Raw genomic sequence first — 23,799 nt, 5'->3', positions numbered from 1 at the left:
GCGTCTTTCTGGATTTTGTTGTTGTTATTCTGTCTCTCACTGTTCAAGTAAACCTACCATTAAAATTATAGACTGATCATTTCTTTGTCAGTGGGCAAACGTACAAAATCAGCAGGGGATCAAATACTTTTTTCCCTCACTGTACATATATACACATACATACACATTTCCTTTTTTTAAATATATTTCCCTTTATTACTTTCCAACCCCACCACCCCTTCCCTAATTGGAGTAAACTAGTGAACAACAATGCTTAGGCCTCTACTTCCAGCTTATACATACTATATACATTTTATGGACACAGTCAATTTTACAATAATTATATTTTGTTTGTTTTTACTCCTGAACTTCCTCTACCCTCAACCTCTCTGATCATTTTCATGATGTCCATCCGGTTTGCTTCTATATGCCATATCTTTCTAACTGTGCTCTTTCACAAAAGCTCTCAACCTATAACCTATATACTTATTATGGACACAGTATGCTTACATTATTAGTTATCTTGTTGTTATTAGTTGTTGTTAGTTGTTATTAGTCCCATTCTTCAACTCCATTCAACACCACCCATCTATCTCTTAACACCATCCATATTGAATTTCTATTTGCCATATATATTTCAACTGTACTGTGATGTTTTACAAAAGTTCTGAACCTTTTTATTCTCATTGTTTCTACAGATTGTAAATTGAAAATACATTTTTTTCTAAAAGTATTATTATATTATTGATCAATTGACTATGACTTTTCAGCTCACCCAGTAATGCTATCTGCAGGGTTAGCTCCAGGTAATATTGCAATCCTTTAGCCATTCCTGGACCTGTGTCCAAAAACAAGCTACAAATGGACAGTACCAAAACAAATGATCTAATGATTCTGTCTCTTCGCAGCAAAATCTGCAGAGCTGGGGAGATTGTATCCCCCATATAAATAACATTCTATTGGTAGCAATAATTTTTTATAATAATTTAAATTGAAAAATTCTAAGTTTTGAATCCGGCGACATTTTGCGTATCAGTTCATAAACACTATGCCATGGGATCGGTACGTCAAAAATCTCTTCCCAACTATTTTGCAATCTACAGTGGGGAGATCAAGTATTTGATACACTGCCGATTTTGCAGGTTTTCCTACTTACAAAGCATGTAGAGGTCTGTCATTTTTATCATAGGTACACTTCAACTGTGAGAGACGGAATCTAAAACAAAAATCCAGAAAATCACATTGTATGATTTTTAAGCAATTAATTTGCATTTTATTGCATGACATAAGTATTTGATCACCTACCAACCAGTAAGAATTCCGGCTCTCACAGACCTGTTAGTTTTTCTTTAAGAAGCTCTCCTGTTCTCCACTCATTACCTGTATTAACTGCACCTGTTTGAACTAGTTACCTGTATAAAAGACACCTGTCCACACACTCAATCAAATAGACTCCAACCTCTCCACAATGGCCAAGACCAGAGAGCTGTGTAAGGACATCAGGGATACAATTGTAGACCTGCACAAGGCTGGGATGGGCTACAGGACAATAGGCAAGCAGCTTGGTGAGAAGGCAACAACTGTTGGCGCAATTATTAGAAAATGGAAGAAGTTCAAGATGATGGTCAATCACCCTCGGTCTGGGGCTCCATGCAAGATCTCACCTCGTGGGGCATCAATGATCATGAGGAAGGTGAGGGATCAGCCCAGAACTACACGGCAGGACCTGGTCAATGACCTGAAGAGAGCTGAGACCACAGTCTCAAAGAAAACCATTAGTAACACACTACGCCGTCATGGATTAAAATCCTGCAGCGCACGCAAGGTGCCGCTGCTCAAGCCAGCGCATGTCCAGGCCCATCTGAAGTTTGCCAATGACCATCTGGATGATCCAGAGGAGGAATGGGAGAAGGTCATGTGGTCTGATGAGACAAAAATATAGCTTTTTGGTCTAAACTCCACTCGCCGTGTTTGGAGGAAGAAGAAGGATGAGTACAACCCCAAGAACACCATCCCAACCGTGAAGCATGGAGGTGGAAACATCATTCTTTGGGGATGCTTTTCTGCAAAGGGGACAGGACAACTGCACCGTATTGAGGGGAGGATGGATGGGGCCATGTATCGCGAGATCTTGGCCAACAACCTCATTCCCTCAGTAAGAGCATTGAAGATGGGTCGTGGCTGGGTCTTCCAGCATGACAACGACCCGAAACACACAGCCAGGGCAACTAAGGAGTGGCTCCGTAAGAAGCATCTCAAGGTCCTGGAGTGGCCTAGCCAGTCTCCAGACCTGAACCCAATAGAAAATCTTTGGAGGGAGCTGAAAGTCCATATTGCCCAGCGACAGCCCCGAAACCTGAAGGATCTGGAGAAGGTCTGTATGGAGGAGTGGGCCAAAATCCCTGCTGCAGTGTGTGCAAACCTGGTCAAGACCTACTGGAAACGTATGATCTCTGTAATTGCAAACAAAGGTTTCTGTACCAAATATTAAGTTCTGCTTTTCTGATGTATCAAATACTTATGTCATGCAATAAAATGCAAATTAATTACTTAAAAATCATTCAATGTGATTTTCTGGATTTTTGTTTTAGATTCCGTCTCTCACAGTTGAAGGGTACCTATGATAAAAAATTACAGACCTCTACATGCTTTGTAAGTAGGAAAACCTGCAAAATCGGCAGTGTATCAAATACTTGTTCTCCCCACTGTATATGGGATGGCTGTCAATCCTTTGGTCCTCAAATGAAACTGGTATACTTTGTTATTTATCACAGTTTTCTTTAACCAATTATGTTCTTTAATGCAGGGCCAACAGACAAGTTCCTTACTTTTTTCCCCTTCCACTTTCCTCTTCCATTTTTGCGGTAATGCTGCAATTATTTGGTTGTAATTTTGGGTAGAGCAGACATTTCCATATGTTTTTGTTAGCTGCATGTGTGACATAACTCCACCAGTCCAACCGATGATATCATTTACGAAGATTATACCTTTTTTAAACATTCTGTCAAAGAAAAAAGTTTTTTTAACCACAATATTTGTTGCATTATTTGTTCTGTCGTTTCTGGAGGATTCAATTGAAATTGCAACCAACCTTCTATGGCTTGTTTTAGAAATAGTGATATTTGGGAGATGTCATCCTTGAGATGTTTCTACAACTTGATTGGAGTCCACCTGTGGGTAAATTAAATTGATTGGATATGATTTGGAAAGACACACACCTGTCTATACAGTGGCTTGCGAAAGTATTCACCCCCCTTGGCATGTTTAGTGAGTCTGCCAGATCAGAGGCAATAGGGACGACCAGGGATGTTCTCTTGAGAAGTGCGTGAATTGGACCCTTTTCCTGTCCTGCTAAGCATTCAAACTGTAATGAGTACTTTTGGGTGTCAGAGAAAAAGTAAATTATTTTCTTTAGGAATGTAGTGAAGTAAAAGTAAAAGTAGTCAAAAATATAAATAATAAAGTAAAGTAGAGATACCCCAAAAAACGACTTAAGTAGTACTTTCAAGTATTTTTACTTAAGCACTTTACGCCACTGTGTACGTGTTACCCAAAGACAAAGTGCTAAAACTTTCTTTGGTGGACCTGTCCATATAAGGAAGAAGAGGAAGTGATCACGTCGTCAGAGTTTACAAGTTGGACTTGGCCGTGGCTGTCTCCTGTGGAATCCTGGGAGATATGAGGGTGGACAGAGCCCAGCTGCTGAGTCAGTGACTCAATTTTACCCTCAGTGGCCTTGGAGAAGGAGGGAGAAGGAGAGGGGAACCAACTCTCCCTCAGACAGAGAGCAGACACAGCAGCACAACATGGACACTGGCCCAGTCAACACACATTTTTGAGTACTGAATCAATTTGCAATGTTCTTCTGGCTTTTAACATGGAGCATTCTGAGATGCACTCAATTGCTTGAGTTTTAAAAAATGATGTGGATAGAACATTTGTTCTAGAAGACCTTATGCAGTAAAAACATTTTGGGGTATCATTAGTGTTAGAGCTTAAAGGTGTATGTATACTGTGATTATGGATCTGTGATGAATGGTGCAGTGTGTGCCTTATACATAGGAATGGAACATCAGTAACTCAACAGTAGTCTGCCTGCCTCTGGTCTACAGCACAGGATCACAGGGCTGTATGTATGCACGCACTTAAAAATACAAAGATGGGTCTGTTGTGTGGCTCAGTTGGTAGAGCTTGGTGCTTGCAACGCCAGGGTTGTGAGTTTGATTCCCACGGGGACCAGTATGAAAAATGTATGCACTCACTACTGTAAGTTGCTCTGGATAAGAGCGTATGTAAAATTACATATAGAATCCATATTAATTTAACAGAATCTCTATGGACCTAATAGTAAAGATTTGTCGTTTAACTTTTTTAATGTATTAGCCCACCTTTTAATGTGGCATAAACACAACCAGTCATGATGTTTTCATCTGATTGTTAAACAATTACTTCAAAAGGCTCATGTAGTCTACCTGTGCACGTTACTCAGGGGTGGCGTAACGACAGGGGGTGCGGAAAATAATATTTATTAAGCCCTACATAATTGCTTATGATTTCCTAAATTTGGTAGGCTATTTGTTAGTCAACTTGTCTATAATTAGAATCACGCAGCTTCTCTTCTGTCATTACTTGATGCTTATCAAGAATACTAAATAAAGCCCTGCTCACCAGAATAATTTCATAGGCTTAATCGCTAGAATGATCAATGAATCATCAACAATGTAGTTGACATCAGTAAAGTTTTCTCTTTAATTTCTGCTTTTCTCACAGAGCAAGGATGTTTAGGGACCAGGGAGATTTCTAAATGACATCAGTTTGACCAGTTTTAAGGAAATGAAAAGCTGTGAAAACGATCCAACATGTTTATGCTAGTATTTCAGTTCGTCTTGGATGCATATTTTATGTGGTTGAAAATGAAACGCTGTCAGCTTTTATGTCGCTGAAAGAAATTGCACATAAGCTACATAACAGGTCCCTAAGCACACATTCTCATTCTCTCAAGATGCTGAAAGAAATAAATCAGATTTCTCCACTCCTGTTCCTGAGACAAAATTAACATTTGGTGTATCATTTTTCTGCACGGAACACTGAAATCTGCAGGAGTTAGCTAATATTATAATAGGCTACTTGTGAAGTATACAGTCAGTGTCCAGACTTCAGTCACTATTCCAAACATTAGGCTACTCACTCTAAAATAATTCTGGCATGCATACAGTGCCATTTGATAAATGCAAAGAGACATCACTTACAAAATGACAAAAAGTGTTATGAATGACATTCAGTGAATGTCATTCATTAGGCCTACACAAGTCTTGTAACTTGAATCGATGCGTACACTGCTGTCCGCACACGTCTCGGTCTCGGCTACAGAAACATTTCAGTGTTCTCATCGAACCACACCGCATTTTAGAGCATCGTTTTTAAGTCTATTTGCTCATTTTTCATGCGACTGCCATGCAGTAATGATAGTGTAATAGCCTACAGTTTTCATGGAATCTTTGTTTTAGTTATTGTGATAGGCTCATGTTTTACCGGTACAGCGTACCCCCACTATTTATTTTGCCTGTACTCCGTACCGGACCGTTCCGGCTTACTTTCACCCCGGTTACATTATGAATGGAATAGCGGTCTTACAATATCATACGAATTATAGGAGGTATAGTATCATATGTCTTAGCTGGTCGTATAATAGTATACGAATTGGATGAATAACTTATTATACATCTTGGGGACTTAGGTTAGGATAATTTACTTAAAAGGTCTGGAGAACTAAAATCTCCAAAAAGGTTAGGTGAATTTACTTAGCAGGTTAATTGTGGTCCTCTGTAGCTCAGCTGGTAGAGCACGGCGCTTGTAACGCCAAGGTAGTGGGTTCGAACCCCGGGACCACCCATACACAAAAATGTATGCACGCATGCCTGTAAGTCGCTTTGGATAAAAGCGTCTGCTAAATGGCATATTATTATTTATATTATTATAAGAATTGGGTTACATTTTGAATAAGGGGGAAGGGTTAGCTAAAATGCTACAGTTGTCTCAGACACGACTCGAACCCACGCTCGCGGATTACGCCCACCCATCCTCCCCAACGAACCTCCCTACTTTCATGTCTGTCTATAGAAACTAGGCTATTAGTAGGTATCATATGTCGTGGAGGTGCTCAGAAATACGTTAAGTATGTTTCATAAGGCTCTGAAGCCAGGCTGGTATTTGAGTTAAGTGTATAGTGGGCTCCTTCTCCTAAACATCAGCAGAAGGCTGAGAATCTGTTTCACCTCAGGGCAGGAGATCAGGGGGACAGCTGGGGACAGGAGCTTAATCCTACAGAATCCAAACACACGCCATGCCTGCTAATCAGATGTCTTTGACCGCACACAGACTCCCATCATGCCACACACTGTAGGACCCCATTGCTTTCAAAAGCAGGAAAATGTGTATTTTTTAATAATAGTGTGTCTAAGCTCTTGGATCAAGGACACATTTCACAGCTCTTGTATCTGATTATGCATTCCCCTGCCACTTGATTCCTTTCAGGTTTTTTATTTCATAGTCTTAATGTGTGCAACATGGCTAGATCCCTCCTGGGAGCTTGTCTCTGAGGAAAGGCCTTTGAAGACATCTCTAACAGATAACTGTGTCTCATGCCTCCCATGAGTACTGTACTGCTGCTGGCTAGACATAAATAAACCCTGGGTGAGTGTGTGCCGTAGGACAAACTAAGGGCATCTCTCTTTGGAATAAGGCTTTCTGGTCAATGGCTATTGTTGACGTCACTTCCAAAACCCTACTGTTATTTCTACATCATCATATGTACGTTTCATTTAAGCCCAATAAGTCCAATAAGATACAGTGGGGGAAAAAAGTATTTAGTCAGACACCAATTGTGCAAGTTCTCCCATTTAAAAAGATGAGAGAGGCCTGTAATTTTCATCATAGGTACACATCAACTATGACAGACAAAATGAGAATTTTTTTTCCAGAAAATAACATTGTAGGAATTTTAATGAATTTATTTGCAAATTATGGTGGAAAATAAGTATTTGGTCAATAACAAAAGTTTCTCAATACTTTGTTATATACCCTCTGTTGGCAATGACACAGGTAAAATGTTTTCTGTAAGTCTTCACAAGGTTTTCACACACTGTTGCTGGTATTTTGGCCCATTCCTCCATGCAGATCTCCTCTAGAGCAGTGATGTTTTGGGGCTGTCGCTGGGCAACACAGACTTTCAACTCCCTCCAAAGATTTTCTATGGGGTTGAGATCTGGAGACTGGCTAGGCCACTCCAGGACCTTGAAATGCTTCTTACGAAGCCACTCCTTCGTTGCCCGGGCGGTGTGTTTGGGATCATTGTCATGCTGAAAGACCCAGCCACGTTTCATCTGCAATGCCCTTGCTGATGGAAGGAGGTTTTCACTCAAAATCTCACGATACATGGCCCCATTCATTCTTTCCTGGTCCCTTTGCAGAAAAACAGCCCCAAAGCATGATGTTTCCACCCCCATGCTTCACAATAGGTATGGTGTTCTTTGGATGCAACTCAGCATTCTTTGTCCTCCAAACACGACGAGTTGAGTTTTTACCAAAAAGTTATATTTTGGTTTCATCTGACCATATGACATTCTCCCAATCCTCTTCTGGATCATCCAAATGCACTCTAGCAAACTTCAGACGGGCCTGGACATGTACTGGCTTAAGCAGGGGGACACGTCTGGCACTGCAGGATTTGAGTCCCTGGCGGCATAGTGTGTTACTGATGGTAGGCTTTGTTACTTTGGTCCCAGCTCTCTGCAGGTCATTCACTAGGTCCCCCTGTGTGGTTCTGGGATTTTTGCTCACCGTTCTTGTGATTATTTTGACCCCACGGGGTGAGATCTTGCGTGGAGCCCCAGATCGAGGGAGATTATCAGTGGTCTTGTGTGTCTTCATTTCTTAATAATTGCTCCCACAGTTGATTTCTTCAAACCAAGCTGCTTACCTATTGCAGATTCAGTCTTCCCAGCCTGGTGCAGGTCTTCAATTTTGTTTCTGGTGTCCTTTGACAGCTCTTTGGTCTTGGCCATAGTGGAGTTTGGAGTGTGACTGTTTGAGGTTGTGGACAGGTGTCTTTTATACTGATAACAAGTTCAAACAGGTGCCATTAATACAGGTAACGAGTGGAGGACAGAGGAGCCTCTTAAAGAATAAGTTACAGGTCTGTGAGAGCCAGAAATCTTGCTTGTTTGCAGGTGACCAAATACTTATTTTCCACCATAATTTGCAAATCAATTCATTAAAAATCCTACAATGTGATTTTCTGGAGAAAAAAATTCTCAATTTGTCTGTCATAGTTGACGTGTACCTATGATGAAAATTACAGGCCTCTCTCATCTTTTTAAGTGGGAGAACTTGCACAATTGGTGGCTGACTAAATACTTTTTTCCCCCACTGTATTTTCCTCACAATTACAAATGTTGTTTTCCAATTATAAATATCTGTCAATGGACATCAGGGCTACATTTTAAGAATATGTCAACACATAAGAATTCAGCACATGAAATAATCAGAACAACATTTCTAGGATACATAATTTACACTGAAGTGGTTCTCACATACTTTTCGACAGTGTAACAAGCAGTCCCTCCCTCCCACACACATACCCTACACACACTCACATATAGTAGATGGGAAGAAGGAGGAGATATTAAGAGAATGAGAATAGGAGATAGTATTCTCCATGTACATACCCTCTCTGCCTGGGGAGCGTTATAGGAAGGTTAAAGGAAGTGCGGTGAGGATACAGTAGCCTTGCCCTTATATGGCAGCCCAGCCAGCTTCTATACTCCTGCTCCTTATCTGAGTGAGCCAGCCAAAGCAGCCAGAGACCTCAGTACAAAGTAAAGGGGGAAGGCATTAATTACACAACAAGTTTGGCCTGGAGAAATGTGCATGCTAAAGCTCTGGTTTGAACATTGAACCCAAGGGTTTGTCAGAGGCCACAGGAATGTCTGGTATGGCCTGAGTCGTGTACTCCAGACTTGTGATATGAAACAATCTGCTGTTTGTTAATCCAGCAAAGGACAAACAAACCACCAATGTTTGGTTTTCACCATTCTAGACACGGGGAGGCGGACATCAATGAGTTTGATAACTGTCTGACTTTGGTTGTAGCAGGGTTACCATGGTGATGCCTGTCATGATTTAAGATCACTTCAGAAACTATTGAACTATTGATCTGTGTACAGAAATGTAAAAGTTGAGAAACTTTCAAAGCATTCTACCTCTCAAAGTTGGAGCTAGATGAATTGTGTTTTTCCACGAAACTCGCTACCCAGGCAGGGAAGGTTGTTTATGTCTTTGATTATCTGCTGAATAAAGTTACTGAAATAGAAGTGAGTCAAAGCTTTTCAGATTAAAACAAGTTAAGGGCCGGTTTTGATTATACGTTATTGCTCAAATACTATTATTTAATAATTATTCAACTCTTGGCAGTTGACTGGGTGCACTCCCACTATCAGCATCACTGACCATTGAACAGTAAACTGATTTGTCATTTTATTGGTTCAAGAATTTCTGGACACACTCATCTGTTTATAGCTGCTTTGTATCAGTGAAAATAATGCATGTTAGAAAATGGAAAATGTTTGCCATGCCATGTGCCCAATTTGCTCACATCATAAGTTGTCATGCTAATACTTGAACATACACAACAAGACCAAACGTATGTGGACAGCTGCTTGTCGAACATCTTATTCCAAAATCATGGGCATTAATATGGAGTGGGTCCCCCCTTTGCTGCTATAACAGCCTCCACTCTTCTGGGAAGGCTTTCCACTAGATGTTGGAACATTTCTGCGGGGACTTGCTTCCATTCATCCACAAGAGCATTAGTGAGGTCGGGCACTGATGTTGGTTGATTAGGCCTGGCTCGCAGTCAGGGTTCCAATTCATCCCAAAGGTGTTTGATAAGGTTGAGGTCAGGGCTCTGTGAAGGCCAGTCAAGTTCTTCCACACCAATCTCGACAAACCATTGGGGCAGGTAGCGTTTTCCTGGCATCCGACAAACCCAGATTCGTCCATCGGACTGCCAGATGGTGAAGCGTGATTCATCACTCCAGAGAACGCGTTTCCACTGCTCCAGAGTCCAATGGCGGCGAGCTTTACACCACTCCAGCGACGCTTGGCATTGCGCATGGTGATTTTAGGCTTGTGTGCGGCTGCTCGGCCATGGAAACCCATTTCATGAAGCTCCCGACGAACAGTTCTTGTGCTGACTTTGCTTCCAGAGGCCGTTTGGAACACGGTAGCGAGTGTTGCAACCGAGAACAGACGATTTCTACCAGCACTCAAATCAAATCAAATCAAATTTTATTGGTCACATGCGCCGAATACAACAGGTGCAGACATTACAGTGAAATGCTTACTTACAGCCCTTAACCAACAGTGCATTTATTTTAAACAAAAAAAGTAAAAAATAAAACAACAACAAAAAAAAGTGTTGAGAAAAAAAAGAGCAGAAGTAAAATAAAGTGACAGTAGGGAGGCTATATATACAGGGGGGTACCGTTGCAGAGTCAATGTGCGGGGGGCACCGGCTAGTTGAGGTAATATGTACATGTGGGTAGAGTTAAAGTGACTATGCATAAATACTTAACAGAGTAGCAGCAGCGTAAAAGGATGGGGTGGGGGGCAGTGCAAATAGTCCGGGTAGCCATGATTAGCTGTTCAGGAGTCTTATGGCTTGGGGGTAGAAGCTGTTGAGAAGTCTTTTGGACCTAGACTTGGCACTCCGGTACCGCTTGCCGTGCGGTAGCAGAGAGAACAGTCTATGACTAGGGTGGCTGGAGTCTTTGACAATTTTGAGGGCCTTCCTCTGACACCGCCTGGTATAGAGGTCCTGGATGGCAGGAAGCTTTGCCCCAGTGATGTACTGGGCCGTACGCACTACCCTCTGTAGTGCCTTGCGGTCGGAGGCCAAGCAGTTGCCATACCAGGCGGTGATGCAACCAGTCAGGATGCTCTCGATGGTGCAGCTGTAGAATTTTTTTGTGGATCTGAGGACCCATGCCAAATCTTTTTAGTCTCCTGAGGGGGAATAGGCTTTGTCGTGCCCTCTTCACGACTGTCTTGGTGTGTTTGGACCATGATAGTTCGTTGGTGATGTGGACACCAAGGAACTTGAAGCTCTCAACCTGTTCCACTACAGCCCGTCGATGAGAATGGGGGCATGCTCAGTCCTCTTTTTTTCCTGTAGTCCACAATCATCTCCTTTGTCTTGGTCACGTTGAGGGAGAGGTTGTTGTCCTGGCACCACACAGCCAGATCTCTGACCTCCTCCCTATAGGCTGTCTCATCGTTGTCGGTGATCAGGCCTACCACTGTTGTGTCGTCGGCAAACTTAATGATGGTGTTGGAGTCGTGCCTGGCCATGCAGTCATGGGTGAACAGAGAGTACAGGAGGGGACTGAGCACGCACCCCTGAGGGGCCCCCGTGTTGAGGATCAGTGTGGCAGATGTGTTGTTACCTACCCTTACCACCTGGGGGCGGCCCGTCAGGAAGTCCAGGATCCAGTTGCAGAGGGAGGTGTTTAGTCCCAGGATCCTTAGCTTAGTGATGAGCTTAGAGGGCACTATGGTGTTGAATGCTGAGCTGTAGTCAATGAATAGCATTCTCACGTAGGTGTTTCTCTTGTCCAGGTGGGAAAGGGCAGTGTGGAGTGCAATAGAGATTGCATCATCTGTGGATCTGTTGGGGCGGTATGCAAATTGGAGTGGGTCTAGGGTTTCTGGGATAATGCTGTTGATGCTCCTAGATGTTTCCACTTCACAATAACAGCACTTGCAGTTGACCGAGTCAGCTCTAGCAAGGCAGAAATTTGATGAACTTACTCTTTGGAAAGGTGTTATCCTATGACAGTGTCACGTTGAAAGTTACTGAGCTCTTCAGTACAGGCCATTATACTGCCATTGTTTGTCTACTGAGATTGCATGGCTGTGTGCTCGATGTTATACAGCAACGGGTGTGGCTGAAATAGCCGAATCCACTAATTTGAAGTGGTGTCCACATACTTTTGTATGTACAGTGCATTCGGAAAGTATTCATACCCCTTCACTTTTCCAACATTTTGTTACATTACAGCCTAATTCTAAAATGTATTAAATAAATACAAATACTCATCAATCTACACACAATGCCCCATAATGATAAAGTGAAAACAGATTTTTTGAAATTGTTGCAAATGTATTAAAAATTAAAAACAGAAATACCTTATTTACATAAGTATTCAGACCCTTTGCTATGAGACTCGAAATTGAGCTCAGGTGCATCCTGTTTCCATTGATCATCCTGGATACGTTTCTACAACTTGATTGGAGTCCACCTGTGGTAAATGCAATTGATTGAACATGATTTGGAAAGGCACACACCGGTCTATATAAGGTCCCACAGTTGACAGTGCATGTCAGAGCAAAAACCTAGCCATGAGGTCGAAGGAATTGTCCGTAGAGCTCAGAGACAGGGTTGTGTCGAGGCACAGATCTGGGGAAGGGTACCAAAACATTTCTACAGCATTGAAGGTCCCCAAGAACAAAGCGGCCTCCATCATTCTTAAATGGAAGAAGTTTGGAACCACCAACACTCTTCCTAGAGCTAGCCACCCGGCCAAACTGAGCAATCGGGGGAGAAGGGCCTTGGTCAGGGAGGTGACCAAGAACCCGATGGTCACTCTGACAGAGCTCCAAAGCTCGGCAGGGACTGGGAGACTAGTCAGGATCGAGGGAAAGATGAACGGAGCAAAGTACACAGAGATCCTTGATGAAAACCTGCTCCAGAGCACTCAGGACCTCAGACTGGGGCGAAGGTTCACCTTCCAACAGGACAATGAACCTAAGCACACAGCCAAGACAATGCAGGAGTGGCTTCGGGACAAGTCTCGGAATGTCTTTGAATGGCCAAGCCAGAGCCTGGACTTGAACCCGATCTAACATCTCTGGAGAGACCTGAAAATAGCTGTGCAGCGATGCTCCCCATCCAATCTGACAGAGCTTGAGAGGATCTGCAGAGAAGAATGGGAGAAACTCCCCAAGTACAGGTGTGCCAAGCTTGTAGCTTCGTACCCAAGAAGACTTGAGGCTGTCAAAGGTGCTCCAACAAAGTACTGAGTAAAGGGTCTGAATACTTATGTAAAAGTGATATTTTTTTCATTTGCAAAATTGTCTAAAAACCTTTTTTTGCTTTGTCATTATGGGGTATTGTGTGTAGATTGATGAGGGGAAAAACCATTTAATGAATTTTAGATTAAGGCTGTAACGTAACAAAATGTGGAAAAAGTCAAGGGGTCTGAATACTTTCCGAATGCATGTATCAGTACTTGAACATATCAGTGATATCTAGTGAGGGCTAATTGGCCATAGGCAATCAATGTTGACGAGTATGGAGATACACAGTGGTGGTTGCTATGTATTGTGAAAACAGCAGAAGTAAAATCAATATCAGTAACAGAGGCATAGCCGCGGGAAGTGCTGCAGCACTCTCTGAGAAATCTGAATTAAAACAATTATTTAAAATGTTTTACAAATGTAAATACATATTTTTTCATAAATGTAGTGCACTGAGCCTTTAATAGTCCTGTATTAGCAGACCAATATAGCCCTCTGCAGCGCTACCCCCCCCCCCAAAGAAAAAAATCGCAGCACCCCCACCCCCAAACTACTTCCTGTGGCTATGAACAGGGAAATTCTAAATGACCTTGTAAATCCTTGCTTTTATTTTTTTCTGATGTCCTTACATCACTCGGCAGTGCACATGTTTGTTTTCTGGGAAACATCCCAGTTGAGCATTGTTACATGGAGCTGCTGGCTCGCTAGAATCTCCATCTGAATTATAACCAAAGGCTGATACTGATACTGCTATTTCAATACACAAAACTCTGTCTGCTGGGGCCAAAAGCCTGTTGCCCCCAGTACTTACTGTAATTGGGAGCCAATCTGAAAGGTTGCGATTGAATTGTATGTACAGCCAACTCTAATTAGCTAATTATGCCACTGTCTTGTGTTTCCTCTCCATGTCATCTTTGGAAACCAAAGGTCATAAAGGACATTGAACTGTGGGTCTACTGTTAACTCTCCATCTATTTCATAGCCAGGCAGAATAGCTGCTGCTTCAGCAACAGCTAATGGGGATCCAAATAAAACAAAACAAAAGCCAGAGATGAGAACTCCATCATTCTCATGTAATTTGAGCAGTGAGTTCCAAAGCATAACAGCAGACACTTTTAACACTTAGGAAAGTCCGATAGTGGACTGAATCAACAGCATCAATTTAATTTTTATAGCACTGTTATTGGAATGCTTCTACTCTGCCACCGACTCAACCCTTTGTCCATCAACAAACTTCTTAATAATATTATAATAGTTTTACCTTTCGGATGTCAGTAAAAAAAAAACTATAAATTAATCTGAAGCAAAAAGAATTTTTTGCACATGTTCTATCTATATCAGTTATGGAAAATAGTTGTGTTGTCCTGTATCCATTGACGAAGCAGTTTTTCCCAACAGTTCCAGTGTTTGAATACTCGTTTATTCTTTACAAGATAAGTAATTCTAGTGGAATTTGCCAAGAGAAGTTCAAGTGTTTGGCAATGGGGAGACTGAACGGTGTCTTTTGTCATACTTATTGATTACTGGAACTGTTTTTCCACCAGCCACGTACTGTACAATTCTGTATGATCCAACTATGATGACTGAGACGTGAACACTGTAGACATAAACATTATATAAATAATCTTCATTCTTTATTTAACTGTTCTATTAAATATCCAAGGAATCCAATGTTTTTCTTTATTCTATTATTTTTGGGGGGAGGAGAGGGATACCATTACCACGGTGCTAATAGTTTAACCTCTACGGGATCGGTGTCCCGTATACGGGACGGTTGAGCTAACATGCGCTAATGTGATTAGCATGAATGTTGTAAAAAACAGCAAACTTTCCAGGACATAGACATGTCTTATATGGGCAGAAAGCTTAAATTCTTGTTAATCTAACTGCACTGTCCAATTTACAGTAGCTATTACAGTGACAAACTACCATGCTTTTGTTTGAGGAGAGTGCACAACAACAAAAAACTTATCACAGCAACTGGTTTGATACATTCATCTCTGAAGGGAAATAATGTACTTACATTCAGTATTCTTGTTCTGATTTGTCATCCTAAGGGTCCCAGAGATAAAATGTAGCATCGTTTTTTTTTATAAAATCCATTTTTATATTCAAATGTAGGAACTGGGTTCTACAGTTTGAACCCCTGCTGTCTCTGGCTCCACACCCACCCCGCCTGGCCATCTAGATGTGTGAAAGTTAGTGTATAAGCTAATGATCCATCATGTATGACATTCCTGAGAGTGTGTAAACTTACATTTTGTATTACCATATAATTTTTGTATGTTCTCTATATTTTGGGCAGACTTCGTACAAAATAGTCCAGTATTGCAATGATTCACTGGATCAATCTGAAACTTTGCACACACACTGTGCCTAAAGTGAAATATTATATTGTGGCCTTTCTCTTGCATTTCAAAGATGGTGTAACAACATCTTTTGTTTGTATTATCTTTTACCAGATCTAATGTGTTATATTCTCCTACATTAATTTCAAATTTCCACAAACTTCAAAGTGTTTCCTTTCAAATAGTATCAAGAATATGCATATCTGTCACGACTTCTGCCGAGGCTGCCTCCCCTCCTTGTTCGGGCAGGTTTCAGCGTTCGTCGTCACCGGCTTACTAGCTACTGCCACTCCCATTCTCATCACTCCACTTATCTTGTCTTATCAATCACACACACCTGGTGCTCATCCCCTAATTAGTCTGTGTATAAGTGTTCCCTCTGCCCCTTGTCTTTGTGAGTGATTGTTCTATGTGAAAGGAGAGTAGCTCGGTTGAGATACTCTCATTTATTTTGCCAGGGTTGATTTTCCCCTGTGTCATTACATTTATTGTATTTTCTGAGACTGTGTTTGGTCAGGGAGGATTGTTTCCCCTGTACCTGTTTCGATTGCCGTTGTAGGCGCATTGTATGTCTGGAAGGAATAAATCTGCATCCGGTTATTTTACTCCTGCGCCTGACTCCGTCCATCATTCACCACAATATCCTTGCTTCAGGTCCTGAGCTACAGGCAGTTAGATTTGGGTATGTCATTTTAGGCGAAAATTGAAAAAAGGGTCCGATCCTTAAGAGGTTAAACTCATTAAAGTCCCAGTGCAGTTAAAAACTAGATTTTCCTGTTTTGGAATAATACTGTGAAATGGTGAAAATTATGATAGCGCCCTTTTAGTGTAAGAGCTGTTTGAAAGGACAGCCTGTTTTAATGGGATGGAGTTTTGGCCTTCCATGGTGACGTCACCATGCGGTAAATTATTTAATATACCAATAAGAAAGAGAGTTCCAAACCTCTATGCCAATTACAGCTAATTTTTAGTTTTCCCCTCCCCACTCAGACAGTCTTAGCTAAATTCTTGCTTGAGAAATTGCCCTCTGCCAAGAAGCAATTTTTGTTTATTTTTGACCATTTTAATTGGTAGGTACTTAATTGTTACCCAGAAATTATTTGATATTGAGATAAAAGAGGCTGCATTGGACCTTTAAAATTGGGAAATTGCTTAACCTCAACGCAGCAGAGTTAGTCTAGAAGGAGGAGCCTTATTCTCCTCTCCAGCTGTGTGCTGGACATGCTGGTGAAACGTGTGGCTTTGAGAAGCTTTGCCACAATCTGCAAAGCCTCTCCTGCAGCAGTAGAAACCACTTTTTTTAATTTAAATGCCATAACTCACTTACTCCCTCAATTTGAGATATAAAGTATTAGTTTAGAGTATTCTCCCAGAAATATACGTATGGTGTGGACCATCACACCTTCAGAGATTCTGAAAACGTGTGAAAATGAATGGTTAGAAACATACAAAGGTTATGACATGATGAAATCCCACAGTGTGTTAAATGGCATGTATTCCTTTGCAGACAGAGAAACTGCAGGCAATTTTCTTCTTAGTGAGGGAGATAAGAGTCTCCAGCTTCAGAGATTTTTGCAGTTCGTTCCAGTCATTGGCAGCAGAGAACTGGAAGGAATGGCGGCCAAAGGAGGTGTTGGCTTTGGGGATGACCAGTGAGATATACCTGCTGGAGCGCAGACTACGGGTGGGTGTTGCTACGGTGACCAGTGAGCTAAGGTAAGACAGGGATTTGCCTAGCAGTGATTTATAGATGACCTGGAGCCAGTGGGTTTGGTGACGAATATGTAGTGAGGGCCAGCCAACCAGAGAGCGTACAGGTCACAATGGTGGGTAGTATATGGGGCTTTGGTGACAAAACGGATGGCACTGTGATAGACTACATCCAATTTGCTGAGTAGAGTGTTGGAGGCTATTTTGTAAATGACATCGCCAAAGTCAAGGATCAGTAGGATAGTCAGTTTTACGAGGGCATGTTTGGCAGCATGAGTGAAGGAGGCTTTGTTGCGAAATAGGAAGCCGATTCTAGATCTAACTTTTGATTGGAGATGCTTAATGTGAGTCTGGAAGGAGAGTTTACAGTCTAACCAGACACCTAGGTATTTGTAGTTGTCCACATACTCTAAGTCAGACCGGCCGAGAGTAGTGATTCTAGTCGGGTGGGCGGGTGCAAGCAGCGTTCGGTTGAAGAACATGCATTTAGTTTTACTAGTGTTTAAGAGCAGTTGGAGGCTACGGAAGGAGTGTTGTATGGCATTGAAGCTCGTTTGGAGGTTTGTTAACACAGTGTCCAATGAAGGGGCAGATGTATATAAAATGGTGTCGTCCGCATAGAGGTGGATCCGAGCTTCACCAGCAGCAAGAGCAACATCATTGATATACACAGAGAATAGAGTCGGCCCGAGAATTGAACCCTGTGGCACCCCCATGGAGACGGCCAGAGGTCCAGACAACAGGCCCTCCGATTTGACACATTGAACTCTATCTGAGAAGTAGTTGGTGAACCAGGCGAGGCAGTCATTAGAGAAACCAAGGCTATTTAGTCTGCCAATAAGAATGCAGTGGTTGACAGAGTCGAAAGCCTTGGCCAGGTCGTTGAAGACGGCTGCGCAGTACTGTCTTTTATCGATCGTGGTTATAATATCGTTTAGGACCTTGAGCGTGGCTGAGGTGCACCCATGACCAGCTGGGAAACCGGATTGCATAGCGGAGAAGGTACGGTGGGATTCAAAATGGTCGGTGATCTATTTGTTAACTTGACTTTCAAATACTTTCGAAAGGCAGGACAGGATGGATATAGGTATGTAACAGTTTGGATCTAGAGTGTCACCCCCTTTGAAGAGGGGGATGACCGCGGCAGCTTTCCAATCTCTGGGGATCTCAGACGTTACGAAAGAGAGGTTGAACAGGCTAGAAATGGGGGTTGCGACAATTTCGGCGGCTAATTTTAGAAAGAAAGGGTCCAGATTGTCTAGCCCAGCTGATTTATAGGGTCCAGATTTTTCAGCTCTTTCAGAACATCAGCTGTCTGAATTTGTGTGAAGGAGAAGCAGGGGGTGGGGGGGGGGGGGGGGTGGGGGGGGGGCATGGGCAAGTTGCAGCGGAGGGTGCAGAGCTGGTGGCCGGGGTAGTGGTAGCCAGGTGGAAAGCATGGCCAGCCGTAGCAAAATGCTTGTTGAAATTCTCGATTATTGTAGATTTATCGGTGGTGACAGTGTTTCCTAGCCTCAGTGCAGTGGGCAGTTGGGAGGAGGTGCTCTTATTTTCCATGGACTTTACAGTGTCCCAAAACTTAGTGCTACAGGATGTGCTACAGGATGCAAATTTCTGTTTGAAAAAGCTAGCCTTTGCTTTCCTAACTGATTGTGTATATTGGTTCCTGACTTCCCTGAAAAGTTGCATATCGTGGGGGCTGTTCGATGCTAATGCAGTACGCCACAGGATGTTTTTGTGCTGGTCAAGTGCAGTCAAGTCTGAGGAGAACCAGGGGCTATATCTGTTCTTAGTTCTGAATTTTTTGAATGGGGCATGCTTATTTAAGATTGAGAGGAAAGCACTTTTAAAGAACAACCAGGCATCCTCTACTGATGGAATGAGGTCAATATCCATCCAGGATACACGGACCAGGTCAATTAGAAAGGCCTGCTCGCTAAAGTGTTTTAGGGAGCGTTTGACAGTGATGAGGGGTGGTCGTTTGACCGCGGACACATTACGGACGCAGGCAATAAGGCAGTGATCGCTGAGATCCTGGTTGAAGACAGCGGAGGTGTATTTAGAGGGTACATTTGTCAGGATGATATCTATGAGGGTGCCCATGTTTACAGATTTTGGGTTGTACCTGGTAGGTTCGTTGATAATTTGTGTGAGATTGAGGGCATCTACTTTAGATTGTAGGTTGGCCGGGGTGTTAAGCATATCCCAGTTTAGGTCACCAAGCAGTACGAACTCTGAGGATAGATAGGGGGCAATCAGTTCACATATGGTGTCCAGCGCACAGCTCGGGGCTGAGGGGGGTCTGTAGCAAGCAACAACAGTGAGAGACTTATTTCTGGAAAGGTGGATTTTTAGAAGTAGAAGCTCAAACTGTTTGGGCACAGACCTGGATAGTACGATAGAGCTCTGCAGGCTATCTCTACAGTAGATTGCAACCCCACCCCCTTTGGCAGTTCTATCGAGACGGAACATTTTGTAGTTGGGGATGGACATTTCTGAATTTTTGGTGGCCTTCCTAAGCCAGGATTCAGACACTGCTAGGACATCAGGGTTGGCGGCGTGTGCTAACGCAGTGAATAACTCAAACTTAGGGAGGAGGCTTCGGATGTTAACGTACAAGAAACCAATGCTTTTACGGTTACAGAAGTCAACAAATGATAACGCCTGGGGAGTAGGAGTGATACTGGGGGCTACAGGGCCTGGGTTAACCTCTACATCACCAGAGGAACAGAGGAGGAGTAGAATAAGGATACGGCTAAAGGCTTTAAGTACTGGTCTTCTAGTGCGTTGGGTACAGAGTAAAAAAGGGGCAGGTTTCCGGGCGTTGTAGAATAGATTAAGGGCATTATGTACTGAAAAGGATATAGAAGAATATGAGTACAGTGGAGGTAAACGTAAGCATTGGGTAACGATGAAAGAGATAGCATCACTGGAGGCACCGATTGAGTCGGTCTCCGCGTGTATGGGGTGTGGGACAAAGGAGCTATCTATGGCAGGTTGAGCTGGGCTGGGGGATCTACAGTGAAATAGTACAATAAGAAATAACCGAAACAGCAATAAGCAAGGCATATTGGGAGAGAGGCATAAAGCAATCACAGGTGTTATTCGAGAGAGCTAAGACAACAGCTGGTAATGGCGACAAAGTTTGGGCTGAGGCTAAACATGAACAGGATGCGGTACCGAATAAAGGAACAGTCCAGCAGGCATCAGCTGTATAGCTGAGTTATCATAAGGTCCGGTGAACAGCAATAGGAGAGTTCGGAGGTAGTTCGGGGGCTGCTATAGCACTGGCGAGCAAGAGGCCATAGCTAGCGTGTGCTAGCGGGCCGGGGCTAGCAGATGGATCTTCGTGGTCGACGTTGTAACGGGAAACCTGTTGTAATCGCATCAGACGATTTCGTCGGCAGACCAGTCGTGTTGGATCGGCGAGACTCCATGTCAACACTAGGAGGTCCCGTCAGGTTGACAGAGAGGTAGATAGCTGGGAGAAGGGCCTGGCTCGCGGCTAGCTCGAGGCTGATTAGCCAACAACAACGTCCATTTGATTGCAGCTATCTAGCTATGATGATCCTGTGTTAAAGGTCCAGTGAATCAGTGATTCCGGCAGAAAAACCGATATGTTCTGGATCGATAACGCGCTGTGCAGACAGTGCAGACTGGCCGATAATAGTCCAGGCGAGAGCTGGCTGGTAGGTAGTGCAGGCCACGGACAATGGTGAGAAACCGCTAGCGGTGGCTAATGGCAAGTAGCTAGTTAGCTGGCTACTCCCGTCCGGTAGACAGAGAGGTAGATGGGGATATGGGCCTGCTCAAGGCTAACTGGTGCTTGCTTCGGGGCAGTGGTGATTAGCCAAACAGCAACATCCAATTCGGTTGTGGCTAGCTAGTTGCGATCCGGTGTTAATGTCCAGTGATTCAGTTATTCCGGCAGAAAATCTGATGTTCTGGGTGAAAACCGCTAACGGTGGCTAATAGTAAGTAGCTAGTTAGCTGGCTAGCTGGTATCAATTGGAGATTCTAGATAAAAGGTAAGTCAATAATAGAATCCGTTCCACATTAAGTGAGGCGGGTTGCAGGAAAGTGTATTTTGTAGAAGGATGAAAAGTGTGGAATATGTACGAAAAATACAAAAAATACAAAATAACAGGCTATTTACACAGACACACAACAAAGAACACGACCGCACTGCTATGCCATCTTGGATCTCATTTATCATCACTCCATTTGTCTTGTCTTCAATCACACACACCTGGTCCTTATTCCCTCATGAGTCATTGTATAAGTGTTCCCTCTGCTTCCTTGTCTGTGTGGGTGATTGTTTATTGTGGAGGTTAGTGGAGCTCATGTATTTTGTATCGACAGGAGTATTTTCCCGTGTGCCTTGTATTTTCCAGTGCACCTGTTTTGTGCCCTGGAGTGTGTTTGACGCATTTCTGCATAAACCTGTATTTTGCAGATTAAAGCCTATTATTCTGTGATTTACCCTCCTGCGCCTGACTCCTTCAACACCACCTCGTCACAGAATCACCCACCGGCTATGGAGTCAGCGGGAGAGACGCGCATGCCTGGAGTCGTGGAACGGGTCCAGGAGCATTCAACTATGCTAGCCAGCTTGGGTGAAGCGATGGATCGGGTTATTCAGGTCGTCCAATGCCTGGAGAGGAGAGAGCCCGATCCGTCGAGACCAGCTGGCCAACCGGATCCCTCCACCTACACCCCAGCACCCGGAGGGATCCAGATATCCCAACCACTGGAGTTCGACGGGACAGCGGCTCTGTGCCAAATATTCCTTCTCCAACTGGAGCTCTACTTCTCCAGCATCCGGCCGGTCCCATCGGAGCGGGAGAAGGTGTCCGCCCTCGTCTCCTGCCTCTCGGGGAAAGCCCTGGAGTGGGCCAACGCGGTGTGGAACGAAGGAGGAACCACATTGGAGAACTACGGGGAGTTCACTCGCCTCTTCCGGGCATCTTTGATCACCCGCCCGAGGGTCGAGAGGCGAGCGAGTGGCTGGTCCACCTGAGGCCGGGGACGAGGACTGCGCAGGACTTCGCATTGGAGTTTCGAACTCTGACAGCTGTGTCCGGGTGGAACGAGCGGGCCCTGATCGACCATTTCCGGTGCCATCTGCGAGAGGACTTCCGACGGGAGCTAGCCTGCCGTGACACCATGTTGTCCTTCTCGCAACTGGTGGACATGGCCATTCGTTTGGACAACCTGCTGGCAACCAGAGGAAGTCCTAGAGGAGGTCTGCCCATTTCCATCCCGGCCGACTCGGATCCAGAACCGATGGAGATGGGTGGAACCGCTAGCTGAGAGAGCGGAGGTTGACAGCGCCAGTGCCACACTGGTGGCGCGAAGGGACATTTCACCACATGTTTTCGTCAACGCTCTTCTGGGTTTGGAGGCGGCAGGCAGGGCACTCTCGCATCACCCCAGGTATCAAACACCCACACTCGTTCAGAGCCCTCTGCTGCGCACTGTAAAATATACATCTCCTTTCCTGAGCACATGGTAGTTCCCCAGTGTAAGGCGCTAGTCGATTCAGGCACAGCTGGGAACTTTATGGACAGGGCATTCGCACACCGTATAGGCATTCCATTGATTCCCCTATCCATTCCACGCCCCATCAGAGCACTTGATAGTCGACCATTAGGGTCCAGGTTGGTTAAGGAAGTTACTGCACCAGTCACCATGATTACCCAGGAGACTCATTGTGAGCAGGTTACTTTTTCCATTATTGAGTCCTGCTTTCCCTGTGATATTAGGTATCCCTTGGCTAGCACTCCACAACCCCACCTTCTCATGGCCGCAGAGGGTTCTCACGGGTTGGTCGCGAAAGTGTCAGGGTAGGTGTCTAGGTGTTTCCATTGGTGCAACCATGGTGGAAAGTCCAGACAGTACCTCCACCGTGCGCATTCCCCCTGAATACCTCGATCTGGTGCAAGCGTTCTCTAAGACACAAGCGACTAAATTACCACCTCATCGGGCGGGGGATTGCGCGATAAACCTCCGGGTGGACACTGTACCTCCCTGGAGTCATATATATATACCCCCTGTCACAGGCTGAAACGGTGGCTATGGAAACATGTGTCACAGAGTCCCTGCGCCAGGGGTATATACGTCCCTCAACTTCACCCGCCTCCTCGAGTTTCTTCTTTGTGAAGAAAAAGGACGGAGGTCTGCGCCCGTGCATTGATTATCGACCACTGAACAGGGAGACGATAAGATTTAGTTATCCTCTCCCCCTCATTCCTTCAGTGATTGAATCAATGCATGGGGCGCGCTTCTTCACCAAATTAGATCTCAGGAGTGCGTACAACCTGGTGCGTATCCGAGAGGGAGATGAGTGGAAGACAGCATTCAGCACAACCACGGGGCATTATGAATACCTGGTGATGCCCTATGGTTTGATGAATGCTCCCTCTGTTTTCCAGTCCTTTGTGAACGAGGTGTTTCGGGACATGCTTGGTCGCGATGTAGTGGTCTACAATGATGACATCCTGGTGTATTCTGCTACGCGCGTCGAGCATGTGTCCCTGGTTCGCAAGGTGCTGGCCCGACTGTTGGAAAATTACCTTTATGCTAAGGCAGAGAAGTGTATGGTTTCCAGCAGTCCGTCTCCTTC

The 23,799-nt window shown here is 44.0% G+C and overlaps 1 protein-coding gene across 1 annotated transcript in view; it reads right to left on the bottom strand.

The window, feature by feature from the left end:
- LOC121544936 (KATNB1-like protein 1) overlaps positions 1 to 8,757 on the bottom strand; it is a 66,449-nt gene extending 57,692 nt beyond the window's left edge. The window contains exon 1 of the mRNA XM_041855200.1: positions 8,706 to 8,757. The gene's annotated coding sequence lies outside the window, so the exon portion shown is untranslated. The remainder of the gene's footprint in view (positions 1 to 8,705) is intronic.
- Between the last annotated feature and the right edge of the window lie 15,042 nt (positions 8,758 to 23,799).

This window comes from Coregonus clupeaformis, chromosome 29 (assembly GCF_020615455.1).
Source record: "Coregonus clupeaformis isolate EN_2021a chromosome 29, ASM2061545v1, whole genome shotgun sequence".
Taxonomy (NCBI): domain Eukaryota; kingdom Metazoa; phylum Chordata; class Actinopteri; order Salmoniformes; family Salmonidae; genus Coregonus; species Coregonus clupeaformis.
This window is presented reverse-complemented; position numbering and strand designations above follow the sequence as displayed.